The 24,486-nt window shown below is 38.4% G+C and overlaps 1 protein-coding gene across 2 annotated transcripts in view; it reads right to left on the minus strand.

The window, feature by feature from the left end:
- Nucleotides 1–24,486, minus strand: part of TAOK3 (TAO kinase 3) — a 248,328-nt gene that overhangs the window by 210,166 nt on the left and 13,676 nt on the right. Inside the window, exon 1 of one of the 2 annotated variants that reach the window (XM_011928714.1) lies at nt 24,143–24,357. The exons of the other annotated variant lie outside the window; for it this stretch is intronic. The gene's annotated coding sequence lies outside the window, so the exon portion shown is untranslated. Of the gene's footprint in view, nt 1–24,142; nt 24,358–24,486 lie in introns of those variants that run through there. 2 annotated transcript variants of the gene reach the window in all.

The raw sequence follows: 24,486 nt of genomic DNA on the forward strand, positions 1-24,486 counted from the left end.
CTGAGGCAGGAGAATGGCATGAACCCGGGAGGCGGAGCTTGCAGTGAGCTGAGATCCGGCCACTGCACTCCGGTCTGGGGACAGAGCGAGACTCCGTCTCAAAAAAAAAAAAAAAAAAAGAAGAAGAGATAAATCACTAATATCAGAAGTGAGACAGGAGGTATTACAGATCTTGTAGTTATTAAAAGGATAGTAAGGGAATACTGTGAACAACTTTATGCTCACAAATTTGACAACTTAGAAGAAATCGACCAATTTCTCAATTTCTCTAAAACCACAAACTAATATCTTGAGTAGTTCTTTAACCATGAAAGATACTGACTTTGTAATGAAAAGCCTCCTGCAAAAGAATTCGCAAAGCCCAGAGGCTTCCTTGAAATTTTTTACCAAATATTAAAGAAGAATTAACACAGCCAGGCATGGTGTCTCACACCTGTAATCCCAGCACTTTGGGAGGCCGAGCTGGGTAGATCAACTTGAGGTCAGGCGTTCAAGACTAGCCTGGTCAACATGGTGAAACCCCATGTCTACTAAAAATACAAAAAATTATCCAGACGTGGTGTTGGGCACCTGTAATCCCAGCTACTTGGAAGGCTGAGGCAGGAGAATTGCTTGGACCCAGGAGGCAGAGGCTGCAGTGAGCAGAGATGGGGTGCCATTGCACTCCAGTCTGGGCGGCAGAGTGAGACTTTATCTCAAAAATACAACAAAAACTATCACTTATAATTATTTTAAGCAAAATAAAATACTTAGGTATAAACTTTAAAAACATGTCTATAAATATTCATGCTGATAATTCCAAAATGTTGATTAAAGAAATCTAAGTAAATGAAGAGACATACCATATTCATAGATTGAAAGACTCAACATAGAAAAGACATCAATTCTCCCCAAATTGTATATAGTTTTAATACAATTCCAATCAAAATCCCAGCACAGATTTTTGTAGACATAGGCAAGCTTAATCTAACGTTTACATGGAAAGGCGAAAGAGTTAGAATGACTAAACAATCTTGAAAAGGAAGAATATGAGGAATCAGCTTACTCAATTTTTTTTTTTTTTTTTTTTTGAGACGGAGTCTTGCTCTCTTGCCCAGGTTGGAGTACAGTGGTGCGATCTCGGCTCACTGCAAGCTCTGCCTCCTGGGTTCACGCCATTCTCCTGCCTCAGCCTCCGGAGTAGCTGGGACTACAGGGTACCCACCACCATGCCCGGCTAATATTTTGTATTTTTAGTAGAGACAGGGTTTCATCATGTTAGCCAGGATGGTCTCAATCTCCTGACCTTGTGATCCACCCTCCTCGGCCTCCCAAAGTGCTGGGATTACAGGCGTACTTTACTCAATATTAAGGCTTCCTATGTAGCTACAGTAATCAAGGCAGTTTGTGCTGATAGAAAGATAAAAATACAGGTCTACTGAACAGAATGAAGAAAGAACCCAGAAATAGACATACACAGATATGTCCATCTGATTTATTTACAAAGATTATTATTTACAAAGTGATTCAACGGAGAAAAAATTCCTTTTCAACAAATGGTGCTGGAAGAATGGGATAAACATAGGCAAAAAAATAAACCATGACCTAAACCTCTTATCTTATACAAAAATTAACTCAAAATGAATTACAGATTTAAATATAAACACAAAACTATAAAACATTTAGGAAAAAAGTACAGGAGGAAATTTGGGGATCTAGGAATAGTCAAAGAATTATGAGACACCAAAAGCATGACTCAGGGAAAGAAAAAAAAAATTGATAAATTATACCTAATCAAAATTTAAAGCCACTGCTCTGCAAAAGACCCATTAAAAATATGAAAATGCAAGCTATAGACAGAAAGCATTTGCAAACCACATATCTGACAAAGGACTAGTATGTAAAAAATATCAAAAACTCAAAATCCAACAGTAAATAAAAGGAAAAAACTCCAATTACAAAAAGGGCTAAGAGGCTGGGGGCAGTGGCTCACACCTGTAATACCAGTACTTTGGGAAGCCGAGGCAGGAGGATCACTTGAGGCCAGGAGCTTGTGACCAGCCTGGCAAACATGGTGAAACCCTGTCTCTACTAAATATATAAAAATTAGCTGCCCGCCTATAATTGCAACTACTGGGGAGGTGGAGGCATGAGAATCACTTCAACCTGGGAGGCAGAGGTTGCAGTAAGCCAAGATGCCACCACTGCACTCTAGCCTGGGCAACAGAAGGAGACTCTGTCTCAAAAAATAAAGAAAAAAGAAAATGGACAAAAGACATAAAACAGGAATTTCACTAAAGAGGATTTACAAATGGAAATGGCAAATAAACGTATGAAAAGATGTTCAATTTTGCTAACTATTAGGGAAATGTAAATTAAACCCACAAGACAATATTACTACCTACCTATCAGAATGATTAAAATAAAAAATAATGACAAAACCAAATGCTGGTGAGGATATGGAGAAACTCGATGTTTCCAGTGCCCAACTACACTCTTACATGTAAAATGGTACAGCCACTCTGGAAAATAGTGTGACAGTTTCTTATAAAACCAAACACATAATTACCATACAACGCAGCAGTTGCATTCCTGGGCATTTGTCCCAGGGAAATGGAGAATTATGTTTACATAAAAACTTGTACGAGAATATTCATAGCAGCCTTATTCCTAATCACCAAACGCCGGAAACAACCCAGATATTCTTTAATGGATAAAGGATTAAACAAACTATAATACATCCATACCATGGAAAATTACTCAACAACAAAAAGGTATTAACTATCGACACACACAACTTGGTCAAATCGTTAGAGAATTACACTGGGTGGAAAAAAAATCCACAGAGGTTACATACTGAATGATTTCATTTGTATAACATTCTCGAAATGACAAAATTATAGACATGAAGAACAGATTAGTGGTTGCCAGGGATTTAGGATAGAGGGTGGTGGAAGGGGGATGGGAGGGAAGTAGGTGTGATAATGTAGCCTTGTGATAACACTTCTTTAATCTTGACCATTGTGGTGGATATATAAACCGACATGGGAAAATTTCATAGACCTAAATACACACACACACATGTAAAACTGAGGAAATCTGAACAAGGATGGGGAATGGTATCAATATCAATATTCTGGCTGTGATACCATCTTACAGTTTTGTATGTTCTTATTATTAAGGGAAATTAGGTAAAGGGTACACCGGACCTCTCTGTATTATTTCTTACAAGTGTGTGTGAATCTACAATTATTTCAAAATAAAAAGTTAAAAAAAAATCCATGTAGCTCATGTACAGTTATATATTTATCATTTACTTCTTTAAGCATTTATTGAGTTGCTCTTTTGTGTGAAGCATTAGCTGATGTGCTGGTGGGATGGGGGTGGGAAGATGGAAGGTGAGCAATATACAAAGAGATCCTGAACAGAGACCCCACCTTCACAGATGTCACAATTGTGATTATATGGATGTTTTTGTCATTCTTTAACATATGTGTCCTCCACTAACAGAGGGAAGAGACAGTGACTGTTTTCATAACTCTATTCCAGTACCGAACAGTGTCTAGAACATAGCACCTTTTAGATTAACACCTCCAAATGAAGGAATGATTGCATCAATCAATAGAAGGGATGATTACCACCAAATGGTTACAATACAGTACAAAAAGTGTTTATGAAAACACAGAAGTGGGCCGGGCACGGTGGCTCACGCCTGCAATCCCAGCACTTTTGGAGGCCGAGGTGGGCAGATCACAAGGTCAGGAGTTCGAGACGAGCCTGGCCAATGTGGTGAAACCTACTAAAACCTCTACTAAAAATACAAAAATTAGCCGGGCGTAGTGGCCACGTGCCTGTAGTCCCAGCTACTCAGGAGGCTGAGGCAGGAGAATCACTTGAACCTGGGAGGCAGAGGTTGCAGTGAGCCGAGATCGTGCCACTGCACTCCAGTCTCGGCGACAGAGTGAGACTCTGTCTCAAAAAACAAAACAAAACAAAACGAGAAAACAGAGCAAGTGAAGAACTAGCCCTGTCTGAGGGAACTGGTGAGGCTTCAAAGATGTGTTCTTTTAGCTGGGTCTTACAAGACAGGAGATGGGAAGTGGAGAAAAACCACTCCAAGCAAAGAGAATAGGACATTCAAATGCACAATGTGATAGGAAAAGCATTGCGTAACCTGGGCCCAGCAAAGAGTTTGGTGTGCTGCTTGAGTTTATAGTTCTTTACTGAGAGAGGCAAAGGATGAAGCTAGAAGTCTGACTGTGGATGCTACAGGAAGGAGATTTGGACTTTCACATGAACAACGTGGTGACACTAGACTTTTGAAGCCAGTGAATGATAATCAGATTTGTCAGTAAGTTAACTCTAAAGGCAGTGATAGGATTCACAGCAGGGAGAAGAGACAAGCTGAGAAACCAACGCAAGAGTTGGAAGTGAATGAAAATTCTCAGTTCTTCATCATACTCTTTTTTTTTTTTTTTCTTTTGAGACGGAGTTTTGCTCTTGTTGCCCAGGCTGGAGTGCAGTGGCGCGATCTCGGCTCACGGAAACCTCTGCCTCCCGGGTTCAGGCGATTCTCCTGCCTCAGCCTCAATTTTCCAGAAAACTCAATTCCCAAATGTACTGTGTTAACGGAAGTTAAGTCTTCAAAACTACTGTCCCGAACGGTTTATAACATTGTTATCTTTAAATCTGTGAATGAAGCATATCAGAGGGCTGTGAAAGAGCGATATTTATTGAGCATTTTAGTTTTTTTTTTTTTTTTTTTTTTTGAGACGGGGTCTTGCTCTGTCGCCAGGCTGGAGTGCAGTGGTGCGTTCTCGGCTCACTGCAACTCCGCCTCCCGGGTTCAAGCGATTCTACCTGCCTCAGCCTCCCAAGTAGCTGGGACTACAGGCACGCGCCACCATGCCCAGCTAATTCTTGTATTTTTAGTAGAGACGGGGTTTCACCATGTTGGCCAGCATAGTCCCGCCTCGGCTTCCCAAAGCGCTGGGATTACAGACGTGAGCCACCGCGCCCGGCTTTAGTTGCTCTTTTCTATAGATTCTTCCAATATGAGCATGCTACTTTATAGATTTTAATTTGAAATTCCTCTTTTCCCAACTTTTAAAGGTTGAATTAATAAACTACTATTCATACCTCACAAAATCTTCCATGTTGGTGTCAAATTATTAATATCTTAACCACCAAAAAACATTCACTTCCAGATAACATTCCAGCTATTGAGTAATTACACTTATTTCTCTTAAAACACAAAATAACTATTTTAGCAAAAAGTTAGATAGAGCTTCAGTAACTAAGATATTGATCTCTGGAGAGAATAAACCATATGCCTGAAATACAGAGAGTAACTAAGTACTTTCCATATATTTCTCTGTATATATACATGTATTTGTTTGTGATAAGCTGCAGATACAGTTGGATGTTAACTATAATATAACAATAACTTGCCTGTGGCCACCCCACCTTCCCTCCCAAGAGCAAAAAAAAAATCTAATCAGGTTGGAAAGGGAAGAAAAGTAAAGGCGTTACAGAAAATTCATTGTAGGCACAGTAAAGTGACTCGTTCTCCGCCTTGTTTTCTTTTGACATCATTCGACAATTTTAATAGCTCTTTTCTCACAGTAGAGAATAAGGAATATGGATTATGAAAAGAAAAATTTTTTATAAAAAGAAAATGAGGTGGAATTTATTGTAGGTAAATGCTTTTGTATCATTTTACAAGGAATAAAGACATCTAAATGGTTTTTGTAAACCTCATAGGTGGTTATTAAATATTATTTTTTGGACTTTCTAATTATGGAAAATGTTAAATAAAAAAGTAACAGAAGAATATAATAAACTGCCTCATAGCCAGCTTTAACAGTTATCGGCCGGGCGCGGTGGCTCAAGCCTGTAATCCCAGCACTTTGGGAGGCCGAGGCAGGCGGATCACGAGGTCAGGAGATCGAGACCATCCTGGCTAACACAGTGAAACCCCGTCTCTACTAAAAAATACAAAAAATTAGCTGGGTGTGGTGGCGGGCGCCTGTAGTCCCAGCTACTCGGGAGGCTGAGGCAGGAGAATGGCGTGAACCCGGGAGGTGGAGCTTGCAGTGAGCCGAGATCCGGCCACTGCACTCCAGCCTGGGCGTCAAGAGCAAAACTCTGTCTCAAAGGAAAAAAAAAAAACAGTTATCAATTCATGGCCCACCTACTTCCCCACAGCACTCTGTTATTTTGAAACAAATCCTAAATAAATCATTTCATCTATAAATATTCAGAATGTATGTCTAAAAGATCAGAACTATTAAAAAAAAAAAACATTGGCTGCACATGGTGGCTCATGCCTGTAATCCCAGTGCTTTGGGAGGCCAAGGAAGGAGGACTGCTTGAGCACATGTAGTCAAGGCTGCAGTGAGCCACGATCACACCACTGCACTCCAGCCTGGGCAACAAGTGAGATCCTGTCTCGAAAGCACAAAAAGAAACAAAAAAACATTAATTATACCATTAGTATACCTACTTTTTGTTTGTTTGTTTTGAAACAGAGTCTCACTCTTCTGCCCAGGCTGGAGTGCAGTGGCGCCATCTCAGCTGACTGCAACCTCTGCTGCCCTGCCCCAGGTTCAACTGATTCTTGTGTTGTGTCCCAGCTTCCCAAGTAGCTGGGAATACAGGCACCCGCCACCACGCCTGGCTAATTTTTGTATTTTTAGTAGAGACAGGGTTTCGCAATGTTGGCTAGACTGGTTTCAAACTTCTGACTTCAAATGATCCGCCTGCCTCGGCTTCCCAAAGTGCTGGGATTACAGGAGTGAGCCACAGCACCAGCCTAAATTTTTTTTTTTAACCTAAAAATTTAACAATAATTTTTTAATGCCATAAAATACAAGGTCAAATTTTCAAATTTCCTAAATCGTCCCATAAATTTCTTTTATTCTATTTTTTTCCACATGAGTCCAAATTAGGTCCATACATTGTGATCAGTTGTTCTGTCCAAATTTTATTTTAATGGAAAAATGCAATGTATTTTAAAAATTAAATTTAGAAGTTTTAATAAATTTAAATAATTAAATCTAATATAAAAAGGGTGAATAACTAGATTAAGTTGCCCTAGCAGAGCAATGTTGATCGTGTGTACTACAAATGTATGGACAAGATCAAGTTAAGCACTTAGGAGAAAAGGAGGGGAGGGTTGACTTCATTTTTGCCTTTTATCAAAACATTTCCTTCATTCACAAGTTTTAGTATGATTTTTATCAAGGAAGTCCACTAAACCATGCTAACAAAACCCTTCTGTGTTGGTTAGGTGTGGTGGCTAATGCCTGTAATAATCCCAGCACTTTGGGAGCCCAGGCAGGTGGACTGTCTGAGCCCTGGAGTTGGAGAGCAGCCTGGGCAATATAGCGAGGTCTAATATCTACAAAAAATTAAAAAATTAACCAGGTGTGGTGGCATACCTTGTAGTCCCAGCTACTTGGGAGGCTGAGGCAGGAGGATTGCTTGAGCCCAGAGGTCAAGGTTGCAGTGAGTTATGATTGTACCACTGCACTACTGCCTGGACAACAGAGTGACACTCTGTCCCAAAAAACAAACAAAAAAAAACAAAACAAAAAACCAAAACCTTATATGATCTCTCATTTTTTTTTTTTTTAACATTTTCACTATTTTACTTTGACCAAATACTTTCTCCATCATTTGAAATTAACTTGAAATCAAAGGATTTCAGAGTTGGGAGCAATTACGTGGCTTCCTAATCTCAGAGAGTAGGCAGCTTTGGTATTATTGCAATATTGGTCTTTCCAGTGAGAAAGCTACCATGAGGAAGCAATCTGCTCACAGCTACAGGCTGTGTTCTAATTTGTTAACAGATACTACTATGTAAGTATGATCAGGAAAAGTTTTATTAGCACAACATGAAATAACCTTGAATTTGATCCTTTCATAAAGGTTGGTAAAGCTAATATTTCCTTTGACATGTTGAAAATACCTTGTTATACAAGTAATAAAGTAGTACATTTCATTTAAAATTTGAAACAATAAAGGTTAGAAACCTGTCATCCACAGAAGCATGCAGGAATCAACATAGTTAAAGTCAGACTTTTCACTATGCCATGATGAGCTAATATAAAATTGTGTACTATCCATAAATAAAACATGCAGTATAAAATATCTCATGGTACTCTGTTTCGGGACATTTGAAACCCCAGTTAGAAATTAACTAGAAAAAAGGTCATCTGGGCTCTATGGCTCATGCCTGTAATCCCAGCAATTTTCACAGCTAAGGCAAGCAGATTGCTTGAGCTCAGGAGTTCAAGAGCAGCTAGGGCAACATGGAGACATCCTGCCTCTACAAAAAATACAAAAATTAGCCAGGCAATGTGGCACATGCCTGTAGTCCCAGGTACTGGGGAGGCTGAGGCAGGAGGATCACTTGCATCTGACAGGTCAAGGCTGTAGTGAGTGGCGATCCCGCCATTGCACTCCAGCCTGGGCCACAGCGTAAGCCTCTGTCTCAAAAGAAAAAAAAAAGAAAGAAATTAAGAAGTCTTCCAATATTTGCATATCAACTTCAGATGGTGTTTCTTAGGCTTAAAAAAAAATTATCAGTGGTTCCTGCTACATCTATCAGCAGGCAACTTCTAGATAGCATTTCATTGTGGAGTAACTTTATCAATCAAAACAAAAAATTTTAATAGAAATTCATGGCCAAGTGCAGTGGCTCATGCCTGTAATCCCAGCACTTTGGGAGGCTGAGACGGGCAGATCACCTGAGGTCAGGAGTTCAAGACCAGCCTGGCCAACATGGTGAAACTCCGTCTCTACAAAAATACAAAAATTAGCCAGGCATGATGGCAGATGCCTGTAATCCCAGCTACTCAGAGGGTGGGGTGGGAGAATCGCTTGAACCCAGCCAGGAGGCGGAGATAGCAGTGAGCTCAGATTGCACCACTGCACTCCAGCCTGGGTGACAGAGTGAGACCCTGTCTCCAAAAAAAAAAAAAAAAGAAATTCATGAGTTTCAGTGCAGTCTATGTAAGTGACCCTTTACATTAAACCTAGGAATCAGAATGCCCAGTAAAACAATTTAAGATACTAGTTGAGTGTTTGATATGTGCAGGGAACTGTATGGGGTGCATCTGCAAACTGCAGAATAAAGTATCAGACTGATACCAAATTAAATTATTAATACATTTAGTTTAAAGGAAGTACTTAAAGTCAGTAATTTAAATATGAGAATTTTTGAGATTTAATTTTTAACTCTATGAGTCTTATAAAAAATCCACTAGAGATCGAGACCATCCTGGCTAACACAGTGAAACCCCGTCTCTACTAAAAATACAAAAAATTAGCCAGGCATGGTGGCAGGCACCTGTAGTCCCAGCTACTCGGGAGGCTGAGGCAGGAGAATGGCGTGAACCCGGGAGGCGGAGCTTGCAGTGAGCTGAGATGGTGCCACTGCACTCCAGCCTAGGCGACAGAGTAAGCCTCCGTCTCGAAAAAGAAAAATAATAATAATAATCCACTAGAATTTATTTGTTCCAAGCTCTACAAGATTAAGAAAAGAAACAAAACCCTGTGTGGATTTTGCAAATTTAGAACATTGACAATGGTCTGACTTCAATCCTGTTTCTTTTATTGTTTAGATTGACTCCATTCATTTTCTCCCAGAGCCCCTAATGTACTAAGACTCCTTTATCTTGTATGCTGTCTGAATATTTTTCCTGATTTACCAAAATACAAAGATTCAAGCTCTTGATTATTTTAAAACAAGGCAAAAGCATGTGTCATAGTAAATATATTCCACCTGATTCAGGTAAGGCAATTACAGAGTTGATGTGTTCAGTTACTATATAAAAGTGCAGGTGTAAATCTCTGTTAATATACAGAACAGACAGAAGACCACATTGTAACACATCCATTCATCTTGCCTGGCTCACAGGGGAGAAGCAGTGTTCACATCAACAATACCTATTCGTATTTTGAGAATGATGGAAATCCCACCTAAGAAATGTGACATCAACGATACCACTTTATGGCATGTTCGATAATGCAAAAAATACATGGCAATTGGAACTTTTTGATTTCACAGTCCTGTTTTTTAATCACTTGCATCTGCCTCTCTCTCCACTGTCTCAATTCATATTTGAAACGAATGGGAAAACTTTTGCAAAAGTAACAACAACAAAAAAAGCTTCCTCTTAACTGCAAAATAAATCATGACCAATGAATAATATCACTGTTAAAAATACTATTAACAGTATTATGGCTTTAAAAATAATAGTTCTTTATTTTCTGATAATTAATAACATTTATTTTTCTTTTTCCCACGCTTTTTCAAAGTCTGGTGCCCCCTGTTATATTTACACTTTATTTCTTCAGTTCTTTATTGAATCACCCAGCATGTCCTTGGTTAACTTCCTCTTGTTAATACCCATGCCCCTCTTCACCTTGTCAATGCTAATTAGAACCTTAATCTGTTTTTCCAAGGTGTTAGCCAGTTAAAGGATCACTAGCAAATTTCATGAGGTTAGTCTACTGAATCACTTACTTATTAAGTAAAGTGTTAAAAAACCAATCTTACTGAACCATATCCACTTTCTCGAAGCAGCTTCCACTAAACTTGTATTTATATTTAGTGTAGCGACATAAATTTGAAGACTTTTACCAAGATGGGAATGAAAATGTCTATTTTTTAAGGCCAGATCAGGATAGAAACTTTAAAAATAATACAAAGTAGAATAGATTAAGAAGGCTGAAATACAGTCCTTAGAATGGATAAGAAATATTCATTAATTCCTGTAATAACAGGTTACTTTGGACAAATTCAACATTTCTCCTTTCTTAAGGATGATCTTAAAAGGGTTCATAGCCAAGAAGTTTGAATGCAAAACGAACAAAGTAAAAAAATCCTGAATAGGCAGGAATAGAAGAGGAAGGAAGGCTGGTGATAGTCGAAGAGAAGATTTGTAGCAGGAGCTCCTGTAGAGCAGATGAAGACCAAGGAAAAAGCCATGTGTTTGGGGAGATAAGTGTGCATGCCTTCAAGCCCTGGCCGCTCGAAAGAAATGTCAGACATTGGCTTATGTTTCTGGTGGAGAAAAAAACAGACATGTTCTCAAGCCATGAGTGTCTTTGTTAGGACATACAATATAATGCTGCTCACCCATTCTGCTTCAAGAAAAAAAAAAAAATGAACTTATGTTCCTGGAAACCAAGTTCTTATGGTCTACCTGCTGTAGAATCTCCTTATAACTGGAAAGAAACCAAGAGTTGTATTGGAGACAGAGATATTGATTAAGGAGCGACTTAGGACACTTTATAAGAATAAAGACTAAGAAAAAAAATCTACCTTGAAAAATCCATGCAACAATGCAGGCTTGAAAATGAAGTGGAAGAAGTATAGTTAGAGACAGATGAATATTGATATGGTAATGATATACTGTTAAAGTAAAAAAAAATAAAGCAGCATAAAAAACAATATATGTACTGTAAGTGTCCTAATTACTATTTCTAAAAATACTTTACCTGAAAAAAAAGTCTGAAAGGCTGTCAAAATATATTCTAGGTATAGAATATAAATTTTATTTTGTTCTAACTACTCACATGTATTTTTTATTTATTAAAGCCAAAAGCATGTATTACTTATATAGCTATTAAAAATATATGAAAAGAACTGTCTTGGGTCAGGGACTTCTCACCACTTTGTTTGGAAGAGGAGAAAGGGTTAAGGGTAACGAAGGAGATCTTAGCTTCCATATCTACTCATTTACTAATAAGACTTCTAGTTGGAAACTCCCAGCATCACGACTGATAAAGAACTCATTTGGCAACATCTTAAAATAGGGAAATTATAACTTCAAAGTGACATATATTTGTCATTACTTTGAGTGAAATGAATAATTTTACAGTGTGCCTGCTAAGCTATAGAACACATTACTAATAAATTTCTATCCTATAGAAAATACAAAATATTGTTTTTTGGCATCTTTTAGAAAGAATAAAACATTTATATAAAAATTTCAAACTGAGGGTTATAAACTAATTTTTAAACAAAATACTGTACTTGAGTTCCCACTACTATTAACACTCAAAATACACAGCTTGAATAATTAGCTTAAATGTGGACTCAACAGGCCTAACTGGTAGCCTATATAATTACATCACATAGCTATGTTTTTGGCAGGCAAATGCACTTAAAAGCATAGGAAAAGATATGTTCAATACATAGCTAAAAGAATGAAACATTTATACAGAACAGAAAGTTTAATCTTTCTACATATGCCTGAGACAACTCACGGTATTTTCTAATTCTAACTTGTCTATCTGTAGTTACTATTCTATCTGTAGGTACTCCTAATAAGCAATAATACTATAAATTTTACATTGAAGCCATTATGTAAGCTTCCTCAATTTTAAAATCTCTTTGTATATGCATTCGTCTTCATCCTTCAGTTTTCCTTTATCAGGTCAAGCACTTCTCTCCAACAATAGGCCTTTTTTCTTTTTTTAGACCAGGTCTCGCTCTGTCACCCAGGCTAGGGTACAGTGGCATGATCATGATCCTGGCTCACTGAAGCCTTGACTGCTCGTGCTCAAGTGATCCTCCACCTCAGCCTCCTGAGTAGCTGGGATCACAGGCATGTGTCACCACACCTAGCTAATTTTTTTTTTAAAAATTATCATTTGTAGAGATGAGGTCTCACTTTATTGCCCAGGCTAGGTGGGCTCCCGCATTCCTCCTACTTAGGCCTTCCCAAGTGCTGGGATTACAGGTATGAGCCACAAGGCTCTTAATTCTTTATCCTACTACCTTCTCACTTCATTAATGCACCCCTCCCATTTGTCTTTAATCCACAGTTGCTTCCTCTCTCCCAAATCCTCTTTTTGGCCTATAGCATGCTCAAGGAGAGGGAGCTTTTCCTGACAGGAAGATGCTCTGGCAACTCACTAGCTCCAGCCTCCTCATTTCCAAATCCAACAGGAGTCCTCTCAGGTCATATCCTTCCATAACCTCTATGCAGCATCTCCTTACAAGGTTGTTTCTTGGTTTGTGTGGCACTGTCCTCTAGGAGTTTCTTTTCAACCCACCTCTTCTGGCTTATGCTACTTCTCTCGACCTCTTAGCACAAAACTCTGTGCTGAGCTTCCTCTCTCTACCCTACACTTTCTCTCATTTATCTGATTCACTCCTATTCTTTTAGCTCTCTATGCCAAGTCGTTAATGCCCTCAATAAATCTCACAAGCTGCTTTTCTCCTTTTCCACTGAGGCTGTCCTACTTCCAGAACCTCACTACTAATCCAAGTTCTCATTCTCAATTTCTTTCTTCCTTTAAGTCATTCTACAAACTATTGATGGAGTAATCTTTCAAAGGCTCTGATTGCATCAGTCTTTTCTATTCAGATATCTTAAATGGTTCCTCACTACCTACTGTTCAAAGTTCAAACCTCTTGTTATGTGGCTCTAAGGCTTTTGATTTGCCACTATCCCTGAGTATCCTACATTTTGTTCACAATGTCTGAACTAGGCCAAAAAATACATTATGTCCACCACACCTGCTGAAAAGGTATCCAGCATTCAAGACTCAGTTCAAACTCCATCTCCATATTACCCCATCTCCCTAGTACGAAAGTAATCTCTTCCTTCTTCATGTATAGAAAGTACCTGACAACTTCTTGTTGACCTTGATGTCATTCTGTCTTGCTTTTAAAGGACATGGACCTTTCTTAATTCCATTAATTGAACACAACTTGCATCAGGATTCTTATTTGCTTTGCATACTGCCTTCAATGGAGGAGGAAGTGTTAAACACAGACTGTTCATCTGGAATTAAAGACTACTTGTCCAGCATCTGAGCTAAAGTCTGCTTCTGCCTTATTTCTGAAGAAGAGATATGGGATAACAGATTAGCTAAATACACAATATCATGTGTGTTTTTGTGAGGGATGGGGGAGGGATAAGTGCTGAATAAATGACTCAAATAATTTCTTTTTTTTTTTTTTGGAACATGTCTCACTCTTGTCGCCCAGGCTGGAGTACAGTAGCGCGTTCTCGGCTCACTGCAAACTCTGCCTCCCAGGTTCAAGCAATTCTCCTGCCTCAGGCTCTCAAGTAGCTGGGATTACAGGTGCTCACCACCACACCCAGCTAATTTTTGTATTTTTAGTAGAGTCAGGGTTTCACCATGTTGCCCAGGCTGGTCTCAAACTCCTGACCTCAGGTGACTGCCCGCCTTGGCCTCCCAAAGTGCTGGGATTACAGGCATGAGCCACTACGCTGGCTGATTCAAATCATTTCAAAGTATTTTCATTTTAGGTATTTTACAAAAAGTAATTATGAGCAATTCCACTCTAGGTATATACCCAAGAGAATGGAAAAATACGTTCATGTAAAAACTTGTATATTTATAGTCAAAGAAGCATTATTAATAGCCAAAAAGTGGAAGCAACCAAAATATCTATCAACTCTTGAATAATCAGAATGTAGCATACAGATATAATGAAATATTATTTGGCCATAAAAAGGAATCATCACTGATGTACGCTACATTGTGGATGAATCTCAAAACCTTATGCTAAGTGAAGATGTCAGACACAAAAAGACACGTATTGTCTTGTTCCATTTATACAAAATATCCAGAGTAGGCAAATCCATAGAGACACAAAGTAAATTAGTGCTTACCAGAGGTTGGGGATAACTGCAAGTGCAAAATTCTTTTTGGTATAATGAAAATGTTCTAGAGTTAGATAGTGGTGAGGGTTGTAATAACATCACAAATATGCTAAAAATATGAATTTTATACTTTAAAAAGGTACGTTTTATATCATACAATTTTATCTAAAACAAAACAAAAAAAACACAGTTATGAGTTTCACCCCCCAAATGACAGCTTCAATTTGTGGTATAATGGAAAAGAGCTCTGACCTTTTCAATTAGCAAATCTAGGTTTAAGCCAAATCTGCCACTTAACTCTCTTACTTAACTGTGGCATCTTTAGGATGCGGCTAAACTTCTCTAAGCCTTCATAACCTCATCTACGAAGTGAGGATAGAATGCCTTACAAAGTCATTATGAGGACTCACAATATAACATAAAATTATTATTTCAAATGAACAAAACCTTATAGTTATTTCGTATGCCTAAAATGATTTTTTAAAAATCCTAAACTGTATTGAATAGCCCATAACTTCACTGAATAGTCCACAACTTTTTACTGTTGCTATGTTATCTAACCAGCTTTTTTATTGTCATATATGAATGACACCTTGGGGCTATGTAGCACTTATCCTGTAGGCACGAAGAGAACAGTAGAGAGTTACTTATTTCTAATCTTCACAATGAGAGGTAGCATGGCACAACAGTTATAAACACAGGCATAGAACTGAGTTTAAGTCCAGGTTCTGCCACAGGTCTTGAACAAGCTACTTAACTTCTCTGAACATCAGTATACACCCCTGTAAAGTCTATGTAAGAATATGTGTGTGAATCTACAAAAATATCCATTATAGAGGTTCGTCGAGATACTCATTATATAAAGCATATATTGTAATACCTAGCACCTAACAAGCACTCATTCAGTAATTGTTACTGCTGTTGTCCATCCCATGGAGCAACAAGTTTAAATGACTGGTCTTCAGCTACAAGACAAATTTGAGGCCAGGCATGGTGACTCATGCCTGTAATCCCAGCACTTTGGGAGGCTGAGGAGGGTGGATCACCTGAGGTCAGGAGTTCGAGACCAGCTTGGCCGACATGGTGAAACTCTGTCTCTACTAAAAATACAAAAAATTAGCTGGGTATGGTGGTGGGCACCTGTAATCCCTGTTACTTGGGAAGCTGAGGCAGGAGAATCGCTTGAACCTGGGAGGTGGAAGTTGCAGTGAGCCGAGGCCGTGCCATTGTACTCCAGCCTGAGCAACAAAACCAAAACTCCATCTTAAAAAAAAAAAAAAAAAAGAGGCTGGGTGCGGTGGTTCACATCTATAATCCCAGCACTTTGGGAGGCCAAGGCGGGCGGATCACTTGAGGTCAGGAGTTCGAGATCAGCCTGGTCAACATGGTGAAACTCCGTTTCTACTAAAAATACAAAAAATTGTGGCCGGGCGTGGTAGCACATGCCTGTAATCCCAGCTACTTGGGAGGCTGAGGCACGAGAATCGCTTGAACCCGGGAGGCAGAGGCTGCAGTGAACTGAGATTGCACCACTGCACTCCAGTCTAGGTGACAGAGTGAAACTCTGTCTCAAGAAAAGAAATTAAAAAAAAAAAAAAAAAAAGGAAATCTGAGGCATAACTAGGAATAGAGAAGTAGTTTGTATACTTGTTTAGGTAACTGGAACAAGGGATGATTCAGTGCCCTTGCTTTGTGTTTGTCTAGTATCATATGGGTCTCTGCAGCATTGCTGTACCTAAATAGTTCAATTGTTTCCTTATTAGTTAAGGAAGAAACATAGTCCTATTTAGCACTAGTCCAAGGCCTGACCTGAGAAGATGCTCAGCAAATATTTATTGAGTAAATAAATGGACAGAGAGTATGGTGTTACTGGCTGCATCTACAGGCAAGCATCAGAACAAACTCAAAGCATTAACCAGACATTTTCAAATATCCATACTCTTACATATATAAAACATTTTACATTTTAAAAGTTTTCATTTAGGTGTCCTATAAGCTCCTTGGCATTAATACAAAGTATATATTATTTAAAAAGATAGGAGACTGATTATAACACCCAATTGAAGTAATAAGTATTCCTATCTTTAAACATCTGAATAACACTTCATCTTGCCTAACAGAATTCCCTAATAGTTTTTGCAGGGCACATCTTCACAGAGCCTCACCTTATAACACAGTAGGCACTTAATTGTACTTAGGTTACTTGAAGAATTGGGTACAAATGCTTCTTGGTTGTGTAAAATTAAATGATTATATTTAATCTATAGTTAAAGATGGAAAGCTGTTAATATCAAAACTATACCTCTCCAATGGCAGCTGGCTATATCACTTTAATCCCAGCACTTTGGGAGGTCGAGGCAGGTGGATCACAAGGTCAGGTGTTTGAGACCAGCCTGACCAACATGGTGAAACCCCGTCTCTACTAAAAATACAAAAATTAGCTGGGTGTGGTAGCGTGCGCCTGTAATCCCAGCTACTCAGGAGGCCGAGGCAGGGAGAATCACTTGATCCCGGCAGGCAGAGGTTGCAGTGAGCCTCTGCAGATTGTGCCACTGCATTCTAGCCTGGGTAACAAAGTGAGACTCTGTCTCAAAAAAAAATCATATATACAAATATATGTGTGTATGTGTATCTGTATAGATACACACACATATATAGTTTCTCAAAAAGAAAAGCAAACATATCAATCTGTAACCAATTACAAAACTGTCTTCATTTGTCTCACATTTTAATGTAAATGAGGTGACAGACTGGACACAAATAGGAAAAATATTCAGGTACCTTCAACATTACCATATTACTAGGGTTACTGATTTTATTTTATTTATTTTTATTTTATTTATTTTTTGAGACAGAGTCTCGCTCTGTTGCCCAGGCTGAAGTGCTGTGGCATGATCTCGGCTCATTACAACTTCCACCACCAGGGTTGAAGCAATTCTCCTGCCTCAGCCTCCCAAGTAGCTGGGATTACAGGCGTGTGCCACTATGCCTAGCTAGTTTTGTATTTTTAGTGGAGAAAAGGTTTCACCATGTTGGCTAGGCTGGTCTCGAACTCCTGACCTCAGGTGATCCACCTACCTCAACCTCCCAAAGTGTTGGCATTACAGGAGGGAGCCACAATGCCTGGCCTGAGTTGACTTTAGATAAGCATGATGAAATACATTTACTACTTGTTCTTTCTCTTCAAAATCAGTTTCCTCCGCATTATGCTAGGAACTGTGAAAGATTTAGCTAAAAGATATAGTGTTTGTATTCAAAATGTTTACATTAGTGAAGGTACAAGAGTGTGTGATATAAGACACTACACACATTTTTGTTCATTGGTTTGCCAAATTAAAAGTCACCTGAGAATTTGCAGGAAAATAGTAGGAGTAGGAAAAGCATCCAACAGGAAGTACACTTTACACAGGATCTTGAAGGAATGGTAAAATCTGAGTAGGCAGCGAGAAGCTCCAAGCAAGGGCTTTTTTGGCGAAGTAAAAGGCACAGACTTGAATGAGTTTGGTGTGTGTGAGAGACTGACTTCAACAGAACAGAAAGAATAGGCCCAAGATCATAGGAAATGAAGCTGGATAAACAGTGTACGGGCAAATTAGAAAGGGTGTTGAAAGTTAAGGAGAAGTTAGATTTAACATAGTGGAAAACAGGGAGCCACTGAAGCTCTCTGAAAAGGGAGTGACATGCTAGAAGTAGCATTTAAAGATTCATCATGATGAGTTGGAAAAAAGAGACTGAAATGAAGGCAGGCCACTGTGGTAGTCCAGGAATGAGGCAACAAGGGTCTGAATAGGATAAGTGCAGAGGTACAGTGCATTTTAGCAGCGATGTAATGAGCCTTGAGACTATAATGTTAGGAATTCCCAGAAACAAGGAAAAACATGGAATAATCCAGGAGTTGGCTAGGAGACAAAGGGGTTACACCACAGATTAATGCCCTGAAATTTTAAACACTAGAAGTGTATTCACAACGGCTAAACATTTTTTTTTTCAAGTATCCAATAAGGAGTTTCCCTGTTTGGTTTAGTGAATTTACTGCGGGTGTCCCCTAAATTTCACATGTTTTGCTAACACATCCCCATGAAAATCTGCTTCTGTAAGAATTAGTTTAATATTTTTAATACATCAACAAAGTTAAACCATTACAAGATATGAACCCTAGAGTCTCAGATGGGGAGAACAGAAAACATTGTTTATATAGTAGTTGCCCTTAATGTGTGGGGAATATGTTCTAGAACACCCAGTGGATTTATGAAACCATAGATATATATATATACACTATATATACTATTTCCTTTCCTATGCATACATAACTACGATGAAGCTTAATTTATAAATTAGCTACAATACTCTTGCACTTTGGGGCCATTATTAAGTAAAATCAGGGTTACTTGAACACAAGCACTGAGGTACCACAATAGTCAATCTGATAACCAACACAACCAGCTACTAAGTGACGAACAGGTAGGTAGCATCTACAGTGTGGATAGGCTGGACAAAGGATAATTCATTTCCCTGGCTAGAAGGAGTAGGTCAGCAGGAGATTTCATCACACTACTCAAAAGGGTAAGCAATTTAAAACTCATGAATGGGGCCAGGCACAGTGGCTCACACCTGTAATCCCAGCACTTTGGGAGGCCAAGGTCAGAGGATCGCTTGAGGCCAGCCTGGGCAACATAACAAGACCTTGTGATATGGTTTGGCTATGTTCCCACCCAAATCTCATCTTGAATTGTAGCTCCCACAATTCCCAAGCGTTGTGGGAGGAACTCGGTGGGAGCTGAGTGAATCACGGGGTCTTTCCTGTGCTGTTCTCATGAGATCTGATGGTTTTATCGGGGGAGTTTCTCCGCACAAGCTCTCTTTTCTGCCTGCTGCCGTCCACGTAAGACGTGACTTGCTCCTCCTTGCCTTCTGCCATGATTTTGAGGCCTCCCCAGCCACATGGAACTGTAAGTCCATTAAACCTCTTTCCTGTATAAATTACCCAGCCTCAGATATGTCTTTATTAGCAGCAGAAAAACAGACTAATACATCCTGTCTCTACAATTTTTTTTTTTTTTTAATTAGCTATCTGGGAGATCAAGGCAGGAGGGCCCCTTGAGTCCAGGAGTTTGAGTCTGAGGCTGCAGTGAGCTACGATCGCACCACTGCACTCCAGCCTAGGTGGCAAAGTGAGACTCTGTCCCAAAATAAATAAAATAAAATGAAATAAAATAAAATAAAACTCATGAATAGTTTATTTCTGCAATTTTCCGCTTTAGTATTTTCAGACCACAGTTCACCATGAGTAATTAAAACCACAGAAAGCAAGACTGAGGATAAGAGGGGACTATTGTATTCAAATATACATGTAAATATCCACGTTCTATTGTCACCGAAACAAAAAAAATTTTTTTAGTTGATCTAAAATCTTAAGACATAGTCCTAACTTTATCTGAGGGGTGCACTCAGAAGACAACAAACAGACTCTACTGAGAAAATCACATTTTAAGAAATCAACACTTCACCATGTTGTTTCCTGAGTTGTTCCATCAAATTGGGAGGAAATTATCTCACTTGAAGCAAAATGAAAAATGTTACTAAAGTGAAATTTGTCAGAGTATATAATCATTTTGATGAATATTAAATCTACAGTCAATCCCTGCCTCCTTCTTCTGGCACTTTCTAAATACTTCTATTATTATAATGTTGACTTTATTATCTATACATAATGCCATGTGTTGTTATATCTCTTTCCATGATCATTTTCTGGTGAAGTTATGAATGAGAACTGAAATATCCAAAAATGGCAAAAATAAGCATAACTATTCTTACACACTGAGCTCCTCCTTTACAGTGTGTGGCCAAAATTATGCTTTTCATACGTTATTTCATTTAATCCTCACAACAATCCTGTGAGGTAGGTACTATAATTATATCCATTTTACAGAAGAAGAAACTGAGGTTTCGGGGAGGTTAAGGGATTTGTGCAAAGTCACAAAGCTAGTAGGTGGCAGACATGTTTATCTGCCACACTCTTATTAAACATTAAACTACCCTGCCAATCCCAAACCTATGTGACAGAAACCGAAAGTAAGAAATATAAGAAACCTGGACATGCTGCTGATCGTGTAAAAGGATTAGGGAAGGGCATCAATTCTAAGAATTGTGAGATACAAATGATAGATTCCTTGACTCACTTCCAGCCTTTCCTTGAACTGAAAACATGGCATTCTATGCCTGAAGGAGAATGGGACACTACTATGCACTGGGAATCTAACTGTCCCTTCCCCTCTTTTAGTAGGATAACTTGCATTACTATTTGATGGTATTGACAGGACCTCAATATCTTCTCAACGTGGTCCCTTTTTTTTTTTTTTTTTGAGATGGAGTGTCGCTCTGTCGCCCAGGCTGGAGTACAGTGGCTTGATCTTGGCTCACTGCAACCTCCACCTCCCGGGTTCAAGTGATTCTCATGCCTCAGCCTTCTGAGTAACTGGGATTACAGACTTACACCACCACACCCAGCTAATTTTTGTATTTTCAGTAGAGATGGGGCTTCACCATGTTGGCCAGGGTGGTCTCAAACTCCTGGCCTCAAGTGATACACCCATCTCGGCCTCCCAAAGTGCTGGGATTACAGGCGTCAGCAACCACGCCTGGCCTCAATTTGGTCACATTTTAAAAAATGCTATGGCCATGTGCAGTGGCTCACACCTGTAATCCCAGAGCTTTCAGAGGCAGAGGTAGGAGGATCTCTTGAGGCCAGGATTTTGAGACCAGCCTGGGCAACAGAGCAAGACTCCCTCTTTTCAAAAAAAGGAAACTTTAAAAAATTAGCCAGGCATGGTGGCACATGCCCGTAGTCTCGGCTACTGGGGAGGCTGAGGCAGGAGGATTACTTGAGCTCAGGAGTTCAAGGCTGAAGTGAACTATGACTGTGCTGCTGCACTCCAACCTGGGTGACAGAGTGAGACTGTCTCAAATTAAATAAATAAATAAGCAAGCTACTACTTAGATCAGTCAGTTTAAGACTAACTAGGTTGGTGACATAAAAATGATTTCTTAATAGAATATCCAGTGACCCGAGCAACTTGCGTAACTCCTACCAGTGAAACTAACCTTTAAAAAATGTTCTTAGTACATGAAATGTATTCATAAGATACTTCTAAAAATAACTCCCCACTGTAATTCCCTCCTCATGCATCTGGGCAGAGATGTCATATTTCCTTCACAAAGCTTCCTTTTATGTTGCAACAGTAAGAATCTCAATTTCAAGCTAAACCAGAACAATCGAGAACTATAAACTTTTTCATAAGACATGATTATTTGTATTAGTATGCTATATTTTATATAAATTGTCCACATGTGATGGGACATCCTTACATTTTAACTCAGAACTATTTTTAACTAGAAAATAAAGCAGTTGTAGTTTTAAATTCTGTCATCCTTCCCCCGTCTTTTTTTCTGCCAACACGTGGCTTTCCACAAAAGGGTCAGTGTGATCTCTGCAGATCAGATATAAGGAATATGGCCACGATAAACTATAGAAGGTTAAGCACGTTTTAAGTAATTCAGGAGTTTAAAACTTGTCATCTGTGTATAAAACAAGCAAACAGTTATAAGTGGTTAAATAAACATGTACAAATTAATAGGATGCAGTTTGTAACTTCTACTTTTTCCTTCAACGAGTGTCATTTTGGCAGGCAGCCATATAATCTGCAATAATCTGTCATCATGAAGCACCACCCACTTCCTCTGCTTCACCCCCATCCAGGCTATGACTGGGATATTTCTGGACTGCTAATATAACATTCAGACAATCATAAAAGGCCTCTCTATGAAAGCTGAAATTTACATAATTTGTACTTTTAAGTTTTAAACATTCATAAATCTTAAGGAAAAAGCACATGCTATACGACATCAAATTTTAAAGATTATCTGACACTTAAAATTTCCTTTCTCATACATTAGAAAGAATAGCGCCCCCATTAGTAATATCCACTGCAATGCTTCTTAAATGAAAACATCCTATGTAAAATTATAAGACTTAATTTACACATTTAACCTGCACAGTATTATGAGTTTGGATATCACAGTCACATGTTAGCCTATGTATTTCATTTAAACCTCATTCCAAGAGACTAGTGAAGTTGGTAAAGAAATTAAGGTAGCTTTCCTGATTTATAACATATTTTGCATTAACTGTTTAACATACAAATGATGACATGTCAAAAAAAAAAGTATCTGTTTTCCTACTTTAAATTCATTTTATGGGACTATAGTAATCATGTAAATTGTTAATACCAATGTGTTTTATTTTTATACTTTAATAAGTAGCTAACCCTATGTATTAAATTGATTTTAAAAGTTACAAAACAAAATAAATGTGACCAAACCCTCTGACTTTTCTGTCTCTAAATTTAGTGTTACATTCAAGAAACTGCTCTGCTTTCTATACTATTTTCCCTTTCTGTGAATGAAGAAAAACAGGAGGCAGGCTTGTTACTTTTAAAGATCTCTAGCATGAATAGTTTGCCACTTTGAGTAACTTGATTGTGAAATATTGTTTTAAAGTAATAATATCATCCATTAGCATAAACTGCATCCATTTAAGATGATCTTTAATATATTTCAAGTTTTTTGTTTAAAAGACTCTTCTGACAAAATTTTGGTATTTTATTTGATGCTCAGCATTTACCTTGCTTAATCAGGAGAAAGAAAAAAATGCCACTTTTATTTGTAGAATATCAAACTACAAATTAAATAGAGCACATGAATCCAATGACTTTTGAGGTTGATTACTCTCAGCTGGATTTTGAGCTAAGGCCATAAATATTTCACATGAAATTCAACAGAGTTTACTCATTTTTTAACAGTGTTTAGACACAAACCATATTTAAAATAAAACATTAAATGTAAAATAAAATACCAATGACACTTACTCACAGTAGATCTCAAATGCATGTCCTATATTTCCAGTTCAACATATTAAGACTTTACAAATTCCGTATTTAGCTACAACAATCAATACGATTTCCCCAGAGATGGCTTCATTTAAAAAACTGCCTCTTCCTCACAGGAAAAACTGAACTTAAGTTATAAGAACACCCCAGGCTATCAGCACCTTCATCCCGAGAAAGGAAGTTATTACAGACACTTAGTTTTATAAGTGAGGCTTAAAGAGAGTACTTCCTGGTCAGACAGCTAACGTCAACAGCAATTTATATAGCTTTGCATTTCGACATTTTAGAAAGAACTCTCTAAAAATTTTTCCAGAATTTCCCCCCCGTACCTACAAAAGAGGAAAACTTGCTCAAGCTAATCTTATGTAAAAAATATACGAAAGTCTATCAATGCTCACTGTTATGGTATCAAGTAGATATCAGAACTGGTTACTATTATTGATAATTATATCAGCTTAAGTTTTAATTATTTTACAACTTAGGCACCCTCCACTCTCCCTGCATACCAGAGTAAGGTTTCATGGAATACAATATTAGAAAGAAAAGAACCAATTTACTTACAGGAGGACAACTCACCATTTCTTGATAATGAAGAAAAGGCAACCATTCTCATTTTAATTTGCAAATTGAAAGTTAATTCTCTTTTAAACTTATGTATTAAAAAATCATCAAGAAACTTCGTACAATACTAAAAAGGAACTGCAGATAAAAACAGCGTGACCTGGGTGCCACACATTACTATCAGTACTGCAAGCTGAAGTATTTCCTGTTACAACGCCCATTGGTTCCCACAGGTGCAAGTGCCTATGGGTGGCGGCAATTCACCCTTCCTTTTGTAAGAGATCCACTAAAGAAGATTTAAGATTGGCACAAGCAATGCTAGGAACTATTCGAACAGAACTACC

The sequence above is a fragment of the Colobus angolensis genome, unplaced genomic scaffold (genome assembly GCF_000951035.1).
Source record: "Colobus angolensis palliatus isolate OR3802 unplaced genomic scaffold, Cang.pa_1.0 Scaffold79, whole genome shotgun sequence".
Lineage (NCBI taxonomy): Eukaryota > Metazoa > Chordata > Mammalia > Primates > Cercopithecidae > Colobus > Colobus angolensis.